This window comes from Lissotriton vulgaris, unplaced genomic scaffold, assembly GCF_964263255.1.
Source record: "Lissotriton vulgaris unplaced genomic scaffold, aLisVul1.2 SCAFFOLD_1119, whole genome shotgun sequence".
NCBI classification, from domain to species: domain Eukaryota; kingdom Metazoa; phylum Chordata; class Amphibia; order Caudata; family Salamandridae; genus Lissotriton; species Lissotriton vulgaris.
This window is the reverse complement of record NW_028246957.1, coordinates 444,820-457,592: the sequence shown is the minus strand read 5'-3', so window position 1 is coordinate 457,592 and position 12,773 is coordinate 444,820.

Here is a 12,773-nt window from a genome sequence, read left to right as displayed (position 1 = left end):
CCCACCCATCCCATTGAGGTTTGGTGTGGTTTGGTGTGTAAACTTGCTTACCCCTCTTTCTGTAGAAAAAAAATAAATAAAAAAATAAAAAATAAAGATGTCACTCTAGGGCAGTCTTGGCAGTTCTTCAACGATGCTAATTTCCTTTAGGCGTGTGTTTTGGGGATGGGATAGTCTAGTGCAGACATATTCCTTCCCTCTGGGGGTGGGGGGGTTAGGTGGGAAAGGAAAAGGAAATGTTTGAAGGAAAAACATTGGTTGGAATTAAACAGTTTTGAAGTTTGGACAAAAAATGATAAAAATGGTTGGGGAATTTGTGATGCAAAAACAGTATATAAAAGATTTGGGAAAATATCAAGAGGTGTTCATCTAATAAAATGTAATGGTTGGAGTCTGTCTTTGACTGTCCTAAAATAAAGTGACCTTTTATGCTACTAAATAAGCATGGGCGAATTTTGCGAATTCGTGATTCGCGAATGTGCGTATTTGCAAATTCGCAATCCGCAAAATCCGCGAACTTTCGCGAATTTGCGGATTTTTTCTTTTTTTTTGTGTTCGCAAGGGTTCCTGCCAGTTCGCGAGGGTTTTGTACCAGTTCGCAAACGCGAATTTACTTTTCGGGTCGCAACGGTCGCGACTATGTTGTTTCTACGTCTGGTTCATCACAGCACCCTCTGTTTCACCACTGCCACCCTCTGGTTCACCCATGCCACCCTCTGGTACATCACTGCCACCCTCTGGTTCATCACTGTAGATTATGGGGGAAAAGCACACCTGCCCTGCTTCAACTGAAATGAATTCATTTGGGGTTGATTAATGTGTCACTGAGTCTGGCACCTGCTTCCTTATGTGTAATTGCTTTCTGTTGCAGTGCAATTTTTTTTCACAGGACCTTTGTGGCCTACTTGTAGCTATTCTCTGAGCCTGCTGTGAGGGTCAGAGCAGGGTCATAGAATAGTTGCAAGTAGGCAACTGAACTCTGGATGGGGCCCTCAGGAAGCACTACAGGGAATGGTTACTAATGATGAGGTTAAACTTTTGCACCTGCTGAGTGCTTTCAGTTGTGCAAAAATCGTTTTTCTGCAATTTTGCGGGATTCGTGGGGCGCGAATTTGCGCAAGATCGAATTCGGAAGCCGCGAATTCATTCGAATATGCGATTTGTTTTTTTGCGGCGTGTTAGTTCTCGTGGCTTTGTGCGTTTTAGCGAGCCGCTGGTAGCGCAACGAGGCGAAGTTACCCTCACGGTCGTACATGGGCGCAGCCATCTTGTTTGCGTGACGTATTCCCATTTCCGGGCGCTATGTGTAATCTCGCAAAGTGTGCGGCTCGCTAGTACAAGTTTGCGTGTGATCGCGAGGAAAATCTCGCGCAAACTTACCCACGCGGTCGTGAACGGGCGCGACCATCTTGTTTTTCATTCATTGCTATGGTTCCTGGCATGCTTTCTGTATCCTCTGTCAATCTCTGCCATCCTTTGCTTGTTTGAAGTTTTTTTTGATCTATTTTACTTATTATCTATCCCTCTATTTTTCTAGCTCTATATTTCTGTGTTTTCTGCTACTTTTGGTTAATTTTAAACTACTTTTTTAAACTCTTATCTTCTTCCCTATTCTATTTCTTGTTTATTATTTACCTTCCTTTCTGCTCAGACCATGGCAAAGGGAGCCGGGAAGCATCCTGAGAAGGAGAAGGGTCCCGCACCCCGGGCCCGGCTCCCGTGCGGGCGTTTGAGGGGGGAGACAGTCACAGCCCGGGAGATCTTTAGCGCGGAGGAGGTGGTCGCACTAGTTTTTTATGTCCAGCGCCGCCTCCCCAGGACCATCATGGCAGGCGGCAAGATCGCGAGCGGCTACGGGATCCGGGAGCGCCGGAAGCGGTGGGAGAAGATGTGCCGGGCCATGTACCAACACTCTCGGGTCCGGCGCACCTACAACCAGGCCACCCACCGTTGGACGGATCTCCTGGACCGGGAACGCGACTTGATCGACCTGCTCAGCCTCGAGATCCCGGGCTTGGTGAGTAGTAGTAGCTATTTCTTCACTACTCTGTTTTCTCATGCTCTGTGTGTTATTATATTGCAGACCTTATGCCTTTTTAAAACGCTGTAGACCCCACGCAGTTTCTGCCACTTTGAACCCGCTCCCAGCGCAGTAGATCTAGTGTTGACCCTGTGGGAGGCAGGGCTCTAGGACGCCATATTGGGGGGATTCAGGGTTGCGCTCGAGCTGTTGGACGCCTCCCACCCGCCTCTAGATTGAATAAAAAGATTACGTTTTCCCGTCCGCGCAGCGGGCGGGTGCAGCGGGCGTGACGGCCGCGCGCCAAAGGCGCGCCCGTCTGCGCCCGTCCGCGACCGGACAGGACCAGGGGCCACAATCCCTGCCCCTTTTCCTGATTATTTTAGGAGGTACAGCTCCAACGAGTTAATCAGCCTGTGACCTCCTGCAAAGGTATTATGCAATCACTCTTATCACCCCCTGAAGCTGCCACCTCAATGTCAGTATTGTAACACCGATATTAAAGTTATTTCCACCAATAAGGCCCAAAATACCTACAAGATGTTCCTTCTCAATTGCAGGTCCCTGCCCAAACATCAAACAGAACTATCTTTGTTATTGGACGAGCTAAATCCGGATATATTCTTTCTCACTGAGACATGGCTGACTCCGCATTCACAACCTGACATAATACAAGCACTCCCACAGGGATATCAAATAGCAAGGATAGACCGCTCAATAGGGAATTAGCAGTAATATTTAAAGATCATTATACCTGCCGCTGCTCCCCCAACCCCATTTTGGACTGCGAAAGCATGTCCTTTAGTCTGGAGCTTTCGACAAACATAAGCTTCTCTGGAGCACTGATTTATCGTCCTCCGGGACTTGTCAAACAGTTCCTGTGCTCTTTACCCCCAGTAGTCGCTGATCTCGCTGCCTCAGCGGCTAATTTCACACTGCTGGGCGATTTGAATATACACTTTGATGACGTTGGAGACCACACGGCTCAAGAGTTGACCGCTGACTTTTCTGCACTACAGCTAGCTCAGCTTGTCTCACTACCCACTCACACCAACGGGCACTTGCTTGATCCTGTGTTCAGTAACTGTCCTGATTTGAAGGCAGAGCCTCCCATCGCGGTCCCGTGCACTGACCATTGGTTAGTCCCGCTGATCTGGAACATTCATAAACCCCCCACGTTGACACCAGGGCCACGGGAAGCACGAAACTGGTCCAAACTCCCACTTGACAAGTGGGTTGGTTCGTTACAAGCCACAACACTATCCATCAACGCAGATCCCTTGATAGCTTACGATGAATTTAACAACTGGATAACTCAATCACTTAACATCATACTCCCCGTTAGGAAAACTCTGGCAAAAAGATCCAGGACCTCGGCCCCTTGGTATTCGGAGGAGCTTAGGGACATCAAACGCAAGTGTAAAAGGCTAGAGAGAAAGTGGCGCCTGGGCTATACAGACCCAGATAAAATCTTGTATAGACAATCCATTAGTGTCTACAAGAAGGAGATGAAGAAAGCTCAAACCTTGTATTACACACACAAAATCTCCGAAGCCAGCTCTAACTCTAAGGAGATCTACTGGATTGTAAAGAGTCTTACCAAACTACCTCAGCCCCCCGTAAATAGTGAAAACTTACAAGCTCGCTGCAATGATCTAGCGGACTTTTTTTACAACAAAGTAGATCTCATCTATTCATCATTCTCAAACACCTTTTCAAATGCCCCAGTAGACATCTCGGCAAACCCTAAGCAGGACAAACTAGGACATTTGTCATCTGTGCTAGTTGAGTTCCCTCCACTACACCTGGACTTGCTTGCCACTTTAATGAGGCAAGTAAAATCAGGCTCTCCCTGTGATCCTGCACCTCCGAGCCCCCTAATGGCTGTTAGCCACACCATCCTTCCTGTTATGTTGGAGGTACTTAATGCCTCAATCTCCACTAACACGGTTCCACCAGCATGGAAAGCGGCTAGAGTGAAGACACTCGTGAAGAAACCCAACATGGACATAAATAATTTTAGTAATTATCGTCCCATTTCCCTGCTCCCCTGGATCAGCAAGATACTAGAGAAATATATCAACAGTCTTTTGACAAATTTTCTAGAAAACAACCAGCTGCTTGATCTTTCACAAACCGGTTTCCGCCCCAAACACGGGACGGAATCTGCTTTGCTGGCAGTTCTGGAGGAAACTAGAGGAATCTTAGATCGAGGAGGATCGGCGGCTGTCATCCTCCTCGATCTAAGCGCTGCTTTTGACACCGTGAATCATGAAATCTTATTGCAGCGTCTCTATGATATTGGAATCCAGGGGGGAGCGTTGAAATGGATCAGGTCCTTCCTGAGTGGCAGAACCTTTCAGGTTTTTGAGGGAAATACCACCTCCACCAGCAGACCTTTAGGCTGTGGAGTCCCGCAGGGCTCCTCGCTTAGCCCGACGTTGTTTAACGTCTACATGAGGCCGCTGGCTGGGATCGTCCGTCCATATGGTATTAAGATCGTTACCTATGCGGACGACACCCAGCTAGTGGTCTCTCTGACGCGGGCCGAGGGCTCTGCAGACTTGGTGGATCTGGCAGGCTGCCTGAATGAAGTGAACAGCTGGATGACCCTGTCTTGTCTCAAGCTTAATGGGGACAAGACAGAGGTCATGCTTTTGGGACGCTCGGCTCCATCTTCGGTGGACTCGATTTGGCCAGCCTGTCTAGTCTCCCCTCCAGCTCCCAAGAATGCCATTAAGAGCCTGGGCATTTGGCTGGATAGGTCCCTGACTTTAGACTATCAGGCCACCAAGCTATCGGCCACCTGTTTTGGCCTTCTCAGAATGTTAAGGAGGATACTTCCCCTGTTACCATTCAAGGCCAAACAAACTGTCATACAGGGACTGATCCACTCCAGGTTAGATTTTGGAAACGCACTCTATCTTGGAGCCCCTGACTCCACACTGCGAAAACTACAAGTTATCCAAAACTGTGCGGCTTAACACCCTATTGCAAATTCCCGTAGGATTTCTGCTAGACCTGAACTGAAAACACTGCACTAGCTCCCTGTTAGGGACAGGATTAGCTTTAAGTCCCTCTGTATCGCCCATCAGTCATTCTGGGAAACAGGTCCTGCAATCAATCTCCCTTTAATTACCCCGTACCTCCTTAGCAGACAGCTGCGTTCAGCCAATGCATTTCTTGCCATCGTGCCCAGGGTCAAACGGACCAGAGCGGGGGCCGTTCTTTCACCCTAAACGTAGCTAGGTTGTGGAACACTCTCCCACTACACCTAAGGTCCAATCCTGACCTAACCTCCTTCAGGAAACAACTGAAAACCTTTCTGTTCAATAAATAGGTCCCTCTCCATCCTTCAGTGCTATCCGTCCATCTGTAGGAATTCCTTTTAGTTACAGCGCTTGGACGCCTCTGGGCAACTATCTGCGCTTTACAAAACTAATTTTCATTTCATTTCATTTCATATGTTTGTTTTTTACCAAGAGCAATAATGCTGCTGATTACATTGTAGGTAAATTATATTTCAAAATCTTCGGTGCATTTCAGGTGCACTGCTCTCCTTCTCAGTAGCGTTGCTACTATGCTTATTTGTTTTCGATTTTGTGTTCATTTCATTGGCCTGAGAAATTATGTATGAGTGTAGTTTAAAGAACTGCGTAATGCAAGACACTAAGGGTCAGATTTTTAATTACCGGCGCATCCCTGCAAAGTAGCAGGGATGCGCCAGTAATTGTGCGCCACGCCACCACCACCCATGGTGCGCCGTATTTACAATGCGGTACAGCATGGGCCCAAAACGTCACCGAAGCGTTACGCATCTGTGCCGTAAAGGCGGCGCATTGCTAGAGTTGTGTCGCAACGATGGCGCAGCTCCAGCAATGCTCTGGGGTGCCCTATCTCCCCAATGCTGCATCAAGCCGTACGTCTGCTTCAAGCAGGCGCAGGGTTTGAGTCACGCATCATTGTCCTAAAAGTGACTGATTGAAATCTTGTAGCTTTCCCTCAGCCACTTTTAGGATGCGTTCCTGCGCAGGAACGCCCTCCCTGGCGCCTGATGGTGCAGGGCTTTACAACGTGATGCATCTCCCATATGCGTCACGTTGTGAATATACGCCGCACCATGGCGCCTCTTTTGTTCTGCCGCTGCGTCACAAAAGTCACGCAGCATTGGAGCAAAAGAGCCGCAAGTGGCTTGTAAATCTGCCCCTACAGACTCCAGTCCAGTCCTTCCTTTGTACACCTGGCAATAAGAAGAAATAGTGGTGGTGGATTGATAGTTTGAGTATTTTAATGACTGGTTAATGTAGTAGGAAACGTTTTAGTGTTGTCGCTGATCTGCAATCACAATGGAGTTTGTCTGTCACTTGGCGTGCTGCGGACTGCTGCCTGCCAGTCCTAGGCGAACCTTTTTAGTAGTTTGTTTAGTGAGTTACATAACTTTCCAAGTCGACGGTCCGCAAATCAAGCAATACTAATATCGTAGTAGACCACATGAGATAGGTCAATATATCCCGTGGAATAGTCGTCTATTTGCTATTTCGCCAAAATATTTTGTTATTGTTCTTTTAAAATGTTTGATTTGGTTGACAACAATCATCCATGTTTTCAGGTCTTTCTTTCTTTCATGTTGTACATCAGCTCCCCCCAGGGGCAAGAGGACATTGGAGGAGGCTGCTGCTGCTGAACAAGGCCAGGATCGGTCAGGCGAGGGCTCCTTTGCTGGCCCCGGTAAGTTTTAATTTTAATATAGAGTACCTATTTTTTCCTAGCGTTCCTCATTTGATTTTTTCTAAATCGTCTTTGATCTTCTTGTAGACTGTATCTAAATTCTTATCCTGACTCGACTATGATTCCCTGCGGTATTACTAGATTATTCTTATTAGTCTGTCTGTGTAGCTAACTAAGATTGCACATTTGGCAAAAGGTGTAAAACGAAACTCCCATTCTAGTCAGCAATAGCTCTATGCACTGAGTTCAGTCCTCTGGGATTGTCCATAATGTCTTTTCAAGTCTTCTAAATGTTTATGCTTTGACAATTACCAACAATAAAAAGGTGAATGACCACCAAGAAAGAATAAGATACTACTTTACTTTTGGTTTGGATAGGAGGACAATCCATACTACTACTGTTGCAGGGACAAATCTGCACAAACAGAACTATGGACACTAAATAGTGCATTGTTTATCAATTATAATAGGCGCAGGTAGACTTTCCACATACCTCAGTGATATCAGACTTTGAAGAACCCCCAATCTCCTTACTGACTAGATAGTGTGGCAGAGTCATTTAGCTCCCAAATTCATTGATGATTGATCCCCAATGATGATTATCCAAGGACAAGAGTACGGAGTCAGAGTCCAGAAGTGTCAGAGGCACGGACTCATGCTTGCAAATTGCAAAAACTTTTGCTCATTCACTAATGACCAAAAACCACAGAGTCTATTTAAGTTTTAAAACTTTATTAAAAGTAAAAATATTTATTAAAATCAAGCTTGTCATAAAACATAAACAGTTGATTAAAAATGGAAAAGTGCTTATAGTGATTTATTTCACACATTTATTGTGGGCGAGCCGAGCCCTCACCTGGTTTGAACTTTCATTTTTCTATTTGGTGCTGAATCATTGGTCCCTTCGTCCTAGTTATGATTTTCTGTTCTTAGAAGTGAAGCTTCTGTCTGTTATGAGAAAAATGGTGCGTGTTAAAAAGCAAGCATTCATCAGTTGTGCCAAAAAGTGCAGCAAGACAACACCCTTCCCTGGAAAAAGGGACATTTTTACTTTAGAGTAGACAGTCACAAATTACTAGATTGGTTTCTGTATTCACATTTCTTCATTCCTAGACAAAATACTAGTGAGTGGTGTATGTCTATGACATCTAACATTCTTTTTTTTTTTTTAAATATTTTTATTGAGAGTTCATGCTAGTAAATACATATTCATAAATACGTACATAGATACATAGATAGGTACGTAGAATTATACCATCAATAAAAAGAATAGAAAGAATAATAAACAATATACAATAATAAACAATATACAATAGACAGGTTAAATAACTACAATACCATTAAATCATTCATTTGCACTTTTGCTGACCTCCAAGCAGCTACTGGGGCCCAAAGTCGCATACCCATATCCCTTATCTTAGCTCCCTTTAAATCATATAGTGCTTCCTCAATGTTATGTATACCCAACATTCTGCACATCCAAATTTGAAAAGTAGGAGCTTCTGTATCCTTCCAGGCTGCACTAATTAAAATCCTAAGGACTGCTACAGAGATGAACACTAAAGCTTCGGCCTCAGTACGCATATTTAATTTCACATCACATCCAATTATTATCAGGGTTGGGGATAGATTAATTTTGACGTCAAGTAGCCCCTCTAAAAACCGCACTATTTCAGTTTTAATACTTTTTAGTTTTTCACAACCATAGAACATGTGTATAAGATCAGCTGGACCATTTCCACATCTGGGGCAGTTGCTATCTGCCGCTTTCCCCCAAGAGAATAATTTTTCCGGCGTATAGTATAGATTGAATAGCGTTTTGTAATGTTGGGCCCTGAGATTCGAAGAGCGCAAAAACCTCTTATCCATAGCTAGTGCCTTATCAAGATCTACTTCGGGATCCCCCAATTTTTTAGACCAGGCGGTTTCCATTTTTCCCATATCATCCATCGATGCATCATTAAATATTTTATATATATATCCCTAATTCTATGGCCCCCCGACTTCAGATACTCAATTAATTCAAATCTCCCAAACAGAGTGATACGTGGCCTAATTGATTTAATTCTATTGACAATCTGTAGGTATTTAAGCTCTTGATAACCTTGTAGTGAATAGTGTTGCGTAAGTTCTTCGAGTGTTCTACAATGATCTCTATTCATTATTTGCCCCAACTCCACAATGCCCTGACTCTCCCAATGGCGCCACACTCCATCCCTACTAAGATTTGGAAAGAGTGTTGAATTCCAGAGCGGTGTGCTGTGATGGATAGTGGGTATATCTAGGATTTTTTTAACAGATTTCCATAAATACCATACGTCTTCAAGCGTCTTAAATCCAATTTCCTTGTAATAACTCCTCTGAGTTCTCCTTAATAAGAGCCCTACGGCTTCACTTCCCACCAATAGCTGAAAAATTGATGGTATCACCGCCTGCCTGAGGTTTTGGGCCCCCCGGATGAAGTAGGATCGCCATGTCTGTGAGAAGACATGCAGAATGATAGCTCTTGATATCTGGCAATCCCAACCCTCCTCTATCTTGTGGTAATGACATATATCTATTTGATCGCCTTATTTTGCCATATTGCCACAAGAATTTCATGAATATAGCCTCAATCTTCTTAATAATCTTCTCGTCAATTTTAAATGGGATTGACCTTAATGTATAAAGAACCTTGGGAAACATTGTCATTTTTATAACGTTAGCCCTCCCAATCAATGACAGCTGTAACGAATCCATTCTTTTTAGTTCTGTTTCCATTGAATGGATAAGCGGTGTGTAATTATCGTCAATTATTTTACCTGGTTCTGCATTTATTATTATTCCCAAGTAAACTACAGATTCTACGTATCTACCATCCAACTTGGCTATTTTTTTAGAGCATAATACTTGTGTTTTGTCCACATTTAATCGGTAACCCGACACATCTCCAAACTGACCGGTTATATTAACTACCTCCCTCATAGCTAGCTCTGGGTCTTTTGTGATAACTGCTAAATCATCCGCATATGCGAGAAGTTTCGTCTGAAACCCATTTGATATTACTAGTTTAATAACCGCACTGTTCATTAATTGTGTGATTAAGGGGTCTATATAGAGCGCGAACAAGATTGGAGAGCATGGGCAGCCCTGTCTCGTACCCCTTGTTATGTTGATCCTATCTGATCTTTCCCCCATTAATTGGATTCTTGCCGTAGGTGATGAATACATAGCCTGAATGGCTTGACAGAATCTAGGACCAAATCCCCTTGCCTCCAGAACCTTCCATAGAAAACTCCATCCAACGCGATCAAATGCCTTCTCCGCATCGAGGAGGATCATTGCGACCCCCTCCCCCTAGCCGCACCGATGTCAAATAAGGTGATAGCTCTCCTAATATGATCTGTGGTTCCCCTTCCTGGGATAAACCCATGCTGCCAGGGGGAAACCAAGGACGCAATGATCCTCCCCATGCGAGTGGCCATGATTTTTGCATATAGCTTGTTATCACTGTTAATCAATGATATTGGTCTGTAGGAGCCAGGGTTGATCTTTGGTTTTCCTTTTTTGTGAAAGATCGCTATATTAGTTTCTTGCCAGGACTCTGGTATTGTTCCGGTATTCATAACGCCATTAAATAGATCTAAAAGCATTGGTGTTGTTTCCTCCCTTAGACTTTTGTATAGCTCTACCGGTATAGCAGCTGGGCCTGCAGCCTTTCCACTTGCCAGGTCTTGCAGAGCTTCCAATACCTCAGACATTGTGATATCTTGTTCCAGAGATTCGATGTGGACCGGTTTTAACTTACTACCCATGTCTAGCAAACTTATATTTGGGGCCTCTGCACCTGCTTCCTCCTGATATAATTCTTGATAGAACTTCCTAAACACCTCCAGAATTTCACCTGATTTATTGTATATTTGGCCCTGATGTTCAATTTGTGTCACTATGTTCTTACTTGCCACCTGTCTAATTCGTAGGGCAAGTGCTCTACCTGCTTGCTCACCAGTTTCGTAAAGGCGTGATCTCTGTGCCTGATAATTTGCTGCCGCCTTTCTTGCTAGTTGTTTCTGGATCTCTGCTTTTAGGGAGTTTACTCTATGTAGACTCTCGACAGATTGAGCACCTACAATTATATCTTGTCTGTGTTGTGTCTCTGCCTCACTCAGCTTTCCCATCAATGCTTCCCTTTCCCTGTTAATCTTTTTCCATACCTTGGTAGTATAACTTATGGTCTCTCCTCTTAATCCTGCCTTGAAACTGTCCCAGACCCCTCCCCTTGATGCACTATATCTATTAGCATCAAAAAAGGCCTGGGACCATGTTTTCATATGAGTAATGTAATCCATATCTGCTAATAGTTTTTTATCAAATGTCCAAGGCCTAGGAGCCTTATATGGTTTATTGATGACCATATTTAGGACTAGGGGATTGTGAGCTGACATGATTTTGGGAAGCTTGTTTATTTGGACACTCTTCAGCAGGGTGGTCGAGATCATGAAATAATCCAATTTCGAGTATTTGTTAAAGGGATGTGAAAAATAGGTAAACCCTGGATCTCCAGTCAATAAATTTCCCCAGACATCGTCTAAGCCATGTGACTGCATCATTGATGTTATTGCTCTAAACACCCTTGGCTTCCTGCCTATGTATGGGCTACCATCCGAAAAATTAGCAGAGATGTTAAAATCCCCACATAATACTATGGGGGTATGCCAGTCAATTAGTTCATTTTCAATGTGACTAAAGACTTCTGACTCGTCTGTGTTAGATCCATATACCGAGCAGATAGTGATACCTAAATTCATTTCACAAATTGCCCATCTTCCTAGTGAATCCGCCTTACACCTTTTGGCCCCCCTAACCCCACTTTGCCAATTATGGCCACACCTCTTATCATAGAAGTCTGGGATGTGCATGACAGCAATTCATAGCCTTTAAAGTTTAACCAATGTTTTTTCCTCCAGGGTAAGTGGGTCTCTTGTAGACATATTAAATCTAGGCTTAACATATTTAGATATTGTTCAAACTTCCCCCTCTCTTTCCAATCATTTAATCCTCCTATATTGAGAGATCCAATCCTTAGCTTAGGCATATCTAATTTTTAAATATTGCCAGACAATCAACCTGTCCAAGTAACTAGTGCATACACAATATACATGATGGGAACGTATTCTTAGTTTCAAATTTACTCTTTCATTCAAAATCACATTACCAGTACGATCTCTCTTGACATCTAACATTCTTAAATCTACTTTGTAGGTGGAACATCTGGTGCTGGGCCCAGCGCGGAGGTGGAGGAGGAAAGCTCTGGGGAGGAGGCGGTGCAAGTGCCGGACCAAACTGCTGTTCGGGTTGCCACGGTAGTGGCGGGCAGTGGTAAGCTCGTATATTCCTTACTTATTGAGATTGCAGACTGCATAGTGTGCTCCCCGTAAGAAAACGTAAGGTTTGTCCAGATGAGAGACATGAAGAAGAATGATTGACATATAGTTTGAATGGATGGATGCCTGCATCATGGTACTATCTGACACTTAGATAGCAAATGTGTATCTAGAGAGAGTAGACGGTCACTGGATGAACTAAGTGTTACTTTGAAGAGCATGTAACACCGCACCCGCACGTCCGTCCCAGTGTAGGAAAGGCAAGGAAAAGAAGTTGTAATTTTGTCCGAATACTACCATGAATAGTAGCAGTAGTTTGTATTGCAAGCACAGCATATATTCGGCTATTACGATGGCCACTCACTACCTCTGTTAATAAGTTTAGTAGAACTCGGTCATTCATGTGTGGATGTATCACTGTTCACTCAATAAAAAGCAAAGCAGCTAAAGTAATCCCATATGTAAGCAAATACATACCATGTGCAGTGATAGATAATCAGATTATTTATCTTCTTCATTTTCCTTTTCTAGTATTCATTGGCACTGTAGGGTGAAAGTTAAATTAATTAAGCAGTAGCCCTTGTAACAGAGTATTCTCAGTGCCACCCGTAATAGAAAAGTAAGAGCATCACCACCTGCATGTACTGGACTGGTACAGTAAC